General features: G+C 32.0%; 1 long non-coding RNA gene across 2 annotated transcripts; it reads right to left on the bottom strand.

The window, feature by feature from the left end:
- Window positions 1-4,772: 4,772 nt before the first annotated feature.
- Window positions 4,773-11,254, bottom strand: LOC143248317 (uncharacterized). 2 transcript variants are annotated; one of them, XR_013026901.1, is made up of 3 exons: window positions 10,711-11,254; window positions 5,217-5,279; window positions 4,773-5,034 (listed from the first exon to the last, which is right to left on the bottom strand). It is a non-coding gene; the product is annotated as an uncharacterized LOC143248317 (long non-coding RNA). The 2 variants fall into 2 exon arrangements; XR_013026899.1 differs by lacking the exon at window positions 10,711-11,254 and adding an exon at window positions 8,672-8,939.
- Between the last annotated feature and the right edge of the window lie 99 nt (window positions 11,255-11,353).

The following is an 11,353-nucleotide window of genomic DNA, read 5'->3' as shown; positions in this document are numbered from 1 at the left end:
TCAAGGGGATATTTAAAAAGTATTTGCTTTAATTTGGGAAATAAATAAAATATATTACAATAGAAATCGACCGTTAATCTACCTTATCCGCTCTCTATGTCAGCTTTATGGAGGCCGCCATTGTTACCGAATCACACCTCTCCATACATTAAAGTTAATCCGCGGTAAATCCGTGAAAAAAGTGATCAATAATTGAAGTATTATTTTTAATTCGATAATCCGATATAATGATCACGCAATGGCCTGGATGAGGCTCCTCGGCGGAGCTGTTGGCGACTTCGGCTTTTCAGTCACAAAGGTTTAAGCCGCGGTTAAGCAGGTTGACCCCCCAAATACCGCAGCTTAACGGCGCTCCACTGTAGCTTGTAATACTTTTGTTCTTTTCTTAGCTTTTATGGTTCAAGAATATTTTCTGATACGGATTTTTTATTTTTTTACGGTCTAAATCTGCCGGATTATTCAAGATCTAAGTATTTTTCTCACAAGTCAAGTGATATATAAAAGAAACAAAACAAGTAAAAATAAAGAGATTTAAGGAAAGAATGACCTAGTAATACGTAACAGTTAATAATAACATTTCAAAAGAAATGTTTGATGTGAAAGATGTTATTCGAGTTGTATGTCTTGGAATTCAACATTTCTATGAAGTCCCAGTATGAATACGTTTTGTTGTCATCTGACCATGTACCTCTCGTATAAATAATAATGCAAAAAAAAAAAAATCTGAAAAGAAAAACTACATCATCACTTTGTTTCTGTACACTAAGCTAATAAATTTAGTACTAACTCATTTAATAGCTTTGGGGCTAAATCTATTTGAAGGCTAGTTTCGGAATGTCATGTCAGTCTAGAAATATGTTCTCATTAGAAGCTTCTACCTTCTCATAACTAGTACTTTCAGATGTGCGACTCTGTGGGCTTGAGTACTCATATCTGTTTCTAATGCTTTTCGCTCTCGTTCTAGTCTCAGAATTACAAATAAATATTAAATTTGTTAAATGTGTTTCTACAGCTGTGTGGATCCTACTTCCAGTGATACCTTTCTTCGTAAGATATATCCTTACAGGTACCAAACAATATTCAATAAAATATAAACAAGCTGAGAAAAGTGAAATTTTGAGACTACATATAAAATTTTGAAGTTCTTGTCTGATAAGATATAGAATCGACTTCCATGTAATTTACAGTGATATTACTTAAGTTTCTCTGCAAAGCACCTATTTTATTTATTTAAAGTGTAATTACTTATGGATCCCCTGTATAATGCCTGTTTTATTTATTTCGAGTGACATTACCATTTATGGCTCCTCTGCAAGACGCAAATTTAATTTTTCGGATTGACATTACTTATAATTCCCCTGCAAAGCGCTTGTTTTGCTTATTTGGAAGGTAGTGGATTTAGCGTTACACGTTTATTTTAATACATACATTTCTTCAGTTTGATGAGTGTGACGTATATAGTTGAATGTGTATTGCGCAAGTCCTACCAGTTCTCTAAATTTGTAAAGATATTTGTTTTACGAACATGCTAGCGTGTTCGATCATTGTTGTAAGTTCTAGAATCTCGCGTGATTCGTATAAAAGCAGCTTGCCTAAAACGGCAACAGAATATTATTGGTCAGCTACAGGTCAGCCTCGGACGCTATAATTGTGATTAACGCTTATTAATTGGAAATCTACAGAATTTGACCAGGAACTTTACAGATTTAGAACGTTAGAAACCTTTTAACTTTACTAAACTAAATTCGGACGTTTTCATTTCTACCAGGACATTAAATATCTCGTCGGTAAAAACAAACTTATAAGCGCTATGAGGTTAACCAAGCTAACTAGCTAATTGATTGGATCGGCGTGTATTAGATCTTCAATAAAAATATTCAGTTTTAGACTGGATATTGTCTGTAAGTTTGTAAAACTTGTATTTAAACCATCGTTTGTAACAACTATTAGTAATCACTGTTATTATAAAGTGTATTATTGTTTGTATAGTAAAATATATTTGTATTAACAAATAAAATTACATATATTAATATTGTTGGCAAATATCATAATTTTGATCCTTATTAACATTTAATTAACTTCTAAACTAAAATTTCCGACTGTTTGAAATATTAATACGTAACATAATAAATCCGAGATAAATTATAATACGTAACAGGAGTGACATTACTTATGGTTCCCCTGCAAAGTGTCCATTTTATTTATTTGGAGACTGCACACAGTGGTGCCCCCCGCTAGTACAGCGGTATATATCCGGATTTACAATGCTAAAATCAGGAGTTCGATTCCCCTCAGTGGGCTGAGCAGATATCTATGTGTGGCCTGGCATGGCCAAGTTGAGTAAGGCGCGCGACTCGTGGTCGCGGGTTCGCATAAACATGCTCGCCCCCTCCCAGCCGTGGGGCGTTATAATGTGACAGTCAATCCCACTATTCGTTGGTAAAAGAGTAGCCCAAGAGTTGGCGGTGGGTGGTGATGACTAGCTGCTTTCCCTCTAGTCTTACACTGCTAAATTAGGGACGGCTAGCACAGATAGCTCACGAGTAGCTTTGTGCGAAATTCCAAAACAAACAAACAATTTATTTGGAGTAATATTCTTGTGGTTCTCCTGCAAAGCGCCTGTTTTGTTTATTCGTCATTTTCTTCATCTGAAAATTACATCTATCTTAAGTAACGCAACATTGTTAAGAGAGTGACCAGGGAAGTAAGAAGTATTTTTCTAAATATTGAAACAATCATGTTAATCTGAATTGATTGTTGCTTTTACATGATATACTTTGTTTCGATGAGAGATGCGTTACAGATTTTAAACGTGTTTCATGTTTTTGTCATAAAAGTAACGTTTGAGACATAGCCTATCTACCTGTCGTAGGAACGAACCCAGTTCCCGAAAACTTTCGTTTTGTCAGCCACTGGAGTGTAGAAATCTGATGATTAATCTTGGTATTTGATGATAAAGAGAAACTTAAGAGTTGGTGACGGATAGTGTTAACCACCTACCGTCCTCTATAATTTATCACTATAAAATTAAGGACAACTAATGCAATAACCCTCTAGTAGTTTTCCACAAAATTCACTAAGCAGAGAGTATATGTTTAGTACTCATGACTAAAAACGAACAAATGGTTGTATTTTATCATATTAAGTATTTTTATGTTAATTAAGTCTTTTCTACATTACTGTGTTTCTAATTTGCAGTCATATATTTGAGTTAAACAATGTATTTTTTTTTTTTAAATATTAAACCAGAATAGCAAAATATCTTAACACCTATATATGGATTAATTAACTAAATTATTCAGAACATCTGCTATAAATCTTAGCTCTCCTTTCAATGTTCACCTTTCAGTTAGCGCTTACTTTACGAATTTACAGTGTAAATATCTGGGTTTCAATTTCTTGAGAGTGCAGATTACAGAAAGTTCATTGTAAACCTTCGTGCTACAATAATAACAAAACTCCTTCTGGAACTTTCTGAACGACCCCCAGAAGTACAGCAGTATGTCTGCATACTTACAATTGCAAAGAAACTGGGTTTCAATACCTGTGAGGGGCAGAACACACACAGCCCATTGTGTAGGTTTACTGAACTTCACTCCTGAAAAAAACAAAACAAAAATAGCCTCTGCTGCTGCCATCTGTACGCGAATACTCCCACTAAATATGATATGTGAAATTTGTGTTCAAACTAAAATTGCGTGTAAATAGCACATGCATCGATGATTTGGAGAGTGTGAAACTGTCACAAAATCCTCCTAAAACCGCAATATTGAAATATCTGAAGTGAGGTGTGTATTGTTTTAAAATGAAAGTTAACTTCTCTAAGGCGAACTTCAGTTAGAATTAAGAAGAAAGCTGTATGTTTTACCCACTCAAAGTAAGGTATAGTTATAAATAGAAAATGGCTAATATCATAGAACAGTAACATGAGAATTCATCGTTTCTCTCAACTGCTCTGATCACCCAGCCATGATTACGGTTCCACCTGAGAAGCACGTGCTTGCTTCACTACATTCACATAAGTTCTGTTTAAATTTTTTTATAATCGTGTCAAATTACATAAATATTCATAAACTTAATTTAAAATCATCACTAAGTAATACTAGTACCGTGATATATTAATAAAGATATATTACACTATTTATGACATTGAAAAATATCATAACAGTTGCTTGGAACTCTTCTTATATTGGCGTTTTATGAGCAGTATAGTTTGTTTTCAATAAGAAATAACACATGTATTAAGGAAGTAAGCGATAAGACGTACAAAGATAATTAACCTTCAGATTACTGATATGTTTTATACAGTTTATTACCGATGAAGTCCATATTTATTTCAAGTCCTACTATTTCAGCGTAAATAATTGACCAAATGTCACCAAATTATATAGATCAGAAACATTCTTTTAAAAGCTGATGGAACTTAGTTAAATATTTATGGCTTAAGAGCAGTCGTAAACCTGCACTCAAACCTACTTTTATTAATAAAAACAACATTTTTTTGCGATAATCTGGTGGGACAACAGTAAGTTTACAGACTTAAAGTGCAACAGCTCGGAATTTGATTCCTCGCGATTGACATATCAGTAACAAATATGGTTTTGCTCTGAATCAAACAAATTGTTTCTATGCATCAATATAACTTAGTTTTGTTGTAATAAGATGCACAGAAAATAAAGATGTACTTTGTGGAACCAGTAGAACTAAAAAATTATGAATTCAGTCGATTTGTTGTATATTGATTAACTCAGTAAATTAGAAATTACAAGGCCTTCTATGTGCATTTAATTTCTTTATTTCTGGCTAGAGGACGCTTATAACAGATATAATCCATTGTGTTACTCTGCGCCAAACAAAACAATACAATTATATACATTTTATTTTAGTTTGTGAAATACAATTTTTAAAGTAGTACATTTATTATCCTTATGTTTCTTCAGGTGTTAGCAGCAAAAGATGTCATGTAAGTCCCTCCTGGGCACGGCAGGCAGTAAGTTTGGAATCCATTGTCATAGTGACCAGGAGGAAATGGGTCTGAAAGCGTTAAAAGTACATAGGTAAGCATTTATTTACCCAGTGTTAATTTTATTGTTCTAACAAAGTCTTTAGTATCAAAAACGTATTTGCTGAACTAAAATTCAATATTTATAAAAGTCTTTCATCTATTTGTGTTTAATATGAACAGTTTAAAGTAATTGAGTGACATATATACTTACAACACCCGTCAGCATCTCTTCGGTATCCTCGAGTACAGTTGAGGTTCTCAGCTGGAACATACACTGGGGAAAACAACAGAGAGTTAATATTTTTTAGCACGTTTTGTGTCACCGTTTGAATTTTAAGGTTTTTCACAATGAGCACGACGCACTAGTTATAATATTAATTATGACTCACTCTGAAAAATAACAACATAAATGTTACTTTTAGTGAGAAAAATAAAACGTGTCAAAACAGTTTCCTAACAGTAGACTTTTGTTTCTTTATGTTCTTCATAATTAAGTTAACTAATGAAACTAATCACACAAACTTGGAAATTTATGAAATTACACACGATCTTTTATATATTACGTTATATCTATAGGTACATTTGATTTCTGTTGGTGTTTCCCTTGCAAAATTTTTATTTCTAACAGATAAACGTAAAACTGTTGTCACTGTTTATGTTTATATCAGTTATGAAAGTACAGGTTCTTTGGGAATATTATGTTGGTAAAATGATCAGTATATGATTGTGTCTTACAAACAACAAAATATCAAATAATATCCATATAATGCAGAAGTTGCATGAAATGCATTCCGAGTAAATTTTTCATTTGAAGTTAATATAAAAGCAAATACTTCATTTTTTGTAGATTTATCAAGATAAATAATATTGGGATATAACACCTTTCGCTGTAAATTTTAAATATTGTTTATTCATAATACGTTATTAAAACACTTTGTAGATATGATTTGTGTCTTTACAGTTCATAAGATTTTTCTTCAGTATACAGAAGTTGAGTTCATTATATCAAAATAACTTTGGAGCCTCACCACTTCTCTATACAGGTTTTGCATAATCCATCTAGTCTCTGATCACATAGAAATCCATAGTTACTACATCAGTGACTTGAATGGTATGTCTGTGTACAAAAACATGCATATCTATTTAATTGCTCACCGGTTTATCTCGTTCCTATACTGAGATATTTTTTTACGTACTGTAGCCTGGAACACTTAGGCGGTTTTATCTTTTACATTTGTGTTCGTATGGCTTGTTGCAGGTCTATTTCCAAATTGTTCTGATGAACCAAAATTATTTTTCGATGCTCTCAAGTACAATAAATATCTTTGTTTCAAAAAAATTTATATTCTCATTTGAATATCTTTTAATGATTCGAGCATATAAATATTTACATTGGAAAGATCTGTTCCATACCTTTCCTAAAACAAACAATTTTCGGTTGCATCACACCATTTACGAAATGTTAATCTGTGTCATAAAGTAGTTCTGATAAATTCTGTTCTACCGCTATTTTATATGAGATTGAGTCACATTATTTGTCAGGTTGCTTTTTCAAAACTGTTTTGGTATGGCTTACTAATCCCTATAAACTGTAAAGTATTATTGTTATGAACATCAGTGGCAGCCTGTCATTGATAGTGTATGTTTACAATACGAGTGCCAATAAGATTACGAGTTCGTCTTCATCACTACCCTGAAATAGGCTCTTTTAGGACATCTTTAGCATCAACTGATGGAATGTGATGCATCATCCAAGAGTATATTACAGCTGTCAATATCAACATCTTCAAATAATATGTCGACCCACTTAGCACCTTGAGTTGGGCAATATCACCCATTACTGGAGTAGTTGGACCAGTATATGGACAAACAAAGGGTCCTGGGGTTTATCTTTAGAATGTGTAACATTGATGGTAACATTTATAATAATAATATGTCAACATGTTTACCAATACTTATTCATACCATACTTCAACATTAACACTTCCTCTCATGAAAATTAAGAGAAACTGATTTCATGTTATCTCTAAAGTAATAATTCATTGTAATAATCTATTTTATGCATTTATATTTCTGAGGAATCCACTTGAAGCTAATAAATTTTGATAATAAATGGGTAACTTAAACCTTTTTATTACAAAACTCATATATAATTCGACGTTTGTAGGTTATAAAGCGATTACGAATGAGATTTGAAATAACGGTGATATAGAAAAACCTCAATCAACAACGCGATACTCACCTAGTCAATAACCCTAAATACAATAAACAAAATACCTAAATTCTTTTAAAAATAAAGCAAATACAATACTGTCACTTATAAAATACACTATGGCAACTTCCACGTATTTTATGTCGGAGAAACAAGCCCAAAACTCAAAACAACTTTCATGTAACACAAAAAAATAGAATCTCACTTTTTAAATTGAACACTGAAACTCAAATAAATATACAACACGTAAGTTTTAAATTCCAAACAGAGAATCCAACATCATTAGACGATAAACCAAATAATTCCTTGTAATACAAGGGCAAACACACGTTAAACCAACATAAAGAAACACTTTTATATCTATATTAATAAACATCAATAAATCTTGTTCGATGTATTATAATTTGAAGATGATAATTTTAATATACAATATTTTTTAATTTATAAAATATTCTGAGAATACTAAGCGTAACGCAGCTAGTATTAGACGGTTGTTAAAAAATATCATATCAAGATAAGACAGTTCAATTATCATTAGAATTAAATTATATATAAGATAACGTATCGTTTTGTGAACGAAATCGATAAAAACGCAGTTTAATTAACGTAGATGGGAATGTTTTAAAATTCTTATTTGGTGCAGTAACAACAGTTTGATCAGCAGAGATAAATCTCGAGAGAAATTATTTACTTTGTAGGTGAACAAATGAATAATATGAATTATTTAACAAAACCAACTGAATACCATGATGAGAAAAGTATTCAGATCATTGGTAAGTATCGCAAATATATCAATACATATCAGAGAAAAAGAAAATAAAATATATAAAACAAAAGCTGAGATGTTAGTTTTCAATGACACAATTCAGGATAATTGACTGTAGTTAGCTTTTACGGTGGAAAACAGTAGATCCGAATTAGCTAAGTCAGTACAAGCACTGTTTATGACCGCAAATAGAAAGTTCAGTTCTCGCTTTCTACTCTAAGTAAGCTATCAAATCTGTTAGACAAAAGTGAAAGATTACCTCACACTTAGAGTTTAAGGTCCCAACACAAATTTATCAGATTTTCATTTATTACACGTGGACTGATACTAATACAGCTACAATAAGAGATATCTTGAAAATGTTTAGACAAATTATTACATAGAACTGTACTTATTGTACTTATTAATATCAGTTCACGTGTAATACATGAAAATCTGAAAACTATATGTAAGGACCACAAACTGTAAGTATGAGATAATCTTCTTTCACTTTTGTCTAATAGATTTGACAACTTACTTAGAGTAGAAAACAAGAACTTAACTTTCTAATTAACTGTAGAGAATGAAAAGCTTTTCGAATGATCAAACACACATAGTTTTTTTATAGCAAAACCACATCGGGCTATTTCCTGTGTCCACCGAGGGCAATCGAACTCCTGATCTCAGCGTTGTAAATCCATAGACTTACCGCTGTCCCATCGGGAGACTTTCATTAAAACAATAACTCCATGAACATAGTTATTTAATGTTAAGTGTTAACTGACTTTAAATGTTGTCAGTTCAAAACTGGTTTCTTATCATTTCGATTATAAGACTACAATGATAAAGTTAAGAAACACTGGCTACCTAAAACTAGATAGAAATTCCTTTGGATATTGATAAAAAAAATAAGCGTTCCCTCCGTTTGTTTCTCTATAGTTATGTACAAAGTTAGATAACAAGCTAGCTGTGCTCTGTACATACGGGGTTTTCAGTGTATAAATCCACTGAGGAGCGAACTCTTCACCTCTTCAAAACTTCTACTTTTCACAATGAAAACAAATTATTTCGTACAATAAATAAATTCATTAAACTAACATACAAACAACATGGATCAAACCTATTTTGTTTGAATACAAATTTTGTATTCAAAAAGTTGTAATTTGCACATCAGTTTACTGAAAGAATGAGTGAAAAGTATATAATTTAATATCAGAATTTTAAAATTCTAATTCAGTGTGATTACGAGTGATAGGCACTATAATAACTATGTTAATAAACCTAGCAAGAATTTCGGGGAAGTACCAGTAAATTTAAAATATGGGAGGGACTGATCTCGTGTGTTTCCTCCTTGTCAATTCATCTGGGAACCATATGCTATAACACAAAATGTGTGCATATGCTTTAATTCCGCCTGAAAAGAGATGTTTCATAACAATTACCATTCTGGGCACTCTTTTGAGCTTTGCAATTATCGCCCCTGTTTTCAGGCGATTATATCCCTGAAAAGGATATTACTTATTTTCCCTGTGAAGCCGTTAAGAGAGGGTCCTTATTTAGGATGTCAAATGTTTTGAGAGGCCTAATGCTAAAAGTCAGATTTCTTTGTTTTAAATTTCGCGCAAGGCTATACTCGGGCTATCTGCGCTAGCCATCCCTAATTTAGCAGTGTACGACTAGAGGGAAGGCAGCTAGTCATCACCACCCACCGCCAACTCTTGGGCAACTCTTTTACCAACGAATAGTGGGATTGACCGTCACTTTGTAACCCCATTATGGCTAAAAGAACAAGAATGTTTGATGTGACTGGGATTCGAATCCGCGATCCCTTGATTAAGGGGGAGTTGGGGGAGGAGGTGACATCTAGAGATAAATGTAATTTTTATCACAAACATTTGAATTCATTTAATTCGTATGCTAAAAATTATTTTAATAATTGTCAAATGAGGCTTGTTTCAATAAATAAATGTATGTTTCACATGTTATTGAATATTCTTCTTATGAATGATATTTCCTGAAAAAAAGAACGGTAGAAACGAAATTTTAAGCAGATTGTTATTTATTTTTTCTGGAGTTCATGGTCGTTAAAAGTATACAATATACTGTACTCCAGTAAATTAAAACTTTAACAAAACTTTTAAAAGACACTTTTATGTCGTTGTCAACCATAACACAAGAATATTTTTATTTTGAAACGTTTTTGTATTTATTCAGATATAAGATGGCCATAACTTGCAAATACAACAACACTCTGCTGTATTTTACATTCTGTATTGTGAGAAGTATAATTCAGGTCGCTAGATAAGACAAATGTATTTTTAAACAACAAACAGGAAGGTCGGAGAACAAACGGTGATAATAAAAATAACAGAAGTGACAATAAGACCAACAAAAAAATAAGAGAAGATAAAACCTTAAAGGTAACTGATAACGAACATCTAAACAAAAACCAGTGAAACCTCTGTTTCAAAAAAAATTATGGATACCAAAGAATAAAATTATAGCAAAATAATTTGTCTAAATAATAGAAACAGGTAAATTGCCTGAACTTGGTATAAAGTTCATATCTTTACTCTGTGTATGAGAAGTGTATAATATTAAACTACAAAAATAACATTACTTGTTAATGATACTGACTAGAAGTTCTAACGCTATTTGAGAGTTGAGCACTTGCAGCAATATAGTTTCTAAATCTAACTGAGATAAAGTTGTTCATAGTGTTCATGGTAAGTATCTGATAAAACTTACATTTACATACATCCCGTAAAGAGGGTCCAGGGTTTGTAAATCATCTTTCTGGACAAGCCGAACATTTGCAGGATCCAAAATAACCACTGTGACGGTCCTTGGGACAGGGGACACGTTCTTCTTGTTGTTTACTTCTGAACTCTCCAGGAGGGCATGAAACTTAAAGAAATGAATAATTTATAACTTATATATTTAACCAAATCCTACACATCAAAAAGTTGATAAAACAAGGAAATTATAGATAAATATGTTATAGTATTTATAAGTTTTCTGTAAGAGCTGCTTTGTTAATATATTTCCCAAAAGAATCATCAGATATATGGAATGAATAGAAAACAAATAGTAGAGAGCAACTTGAAATAATGTGCATATATGTATGAAAAATATATTTTTTATGTATTCTAAATTGATTTATTATTGTTAACTTATAAATATTACATAAAACACACAAATCTTCGGATATTAAAGGATACTCTTGGGTTTCCACAATAAGGCACTCTTTGATAAGTTCCTTAACAATGAAAGCATATTCCAAGATTTTTCATGCAAAAGGTTTATTTATGTTTCAAATTCATTGTGTTTTAAACTATGAAACATTTGATATGGTTTAAGATTTACTAATTAATAAAATAATTTCCATAAT

The sequence above is a fragment of the Tachypleus tridentatus genome, chromosome 4 (genome assembly GCF_004210375.1).
Source record: "Tachypleus tridentatus isolate NWPU-2018 chromosome 4, ASM421037v1, whole genome shotgun sequence".
Lineage (NCBI taxonomy): Eukaryota > Metazoa > Arthropoda > Merostomata > Xiphosura > Limulidae > Tachypleus > Tachypleus tridentatus.
Note: the sequence above shows the minus strand (reverse complement) of the source record. Positions and strands in the feature narration are given on the sequence as shown.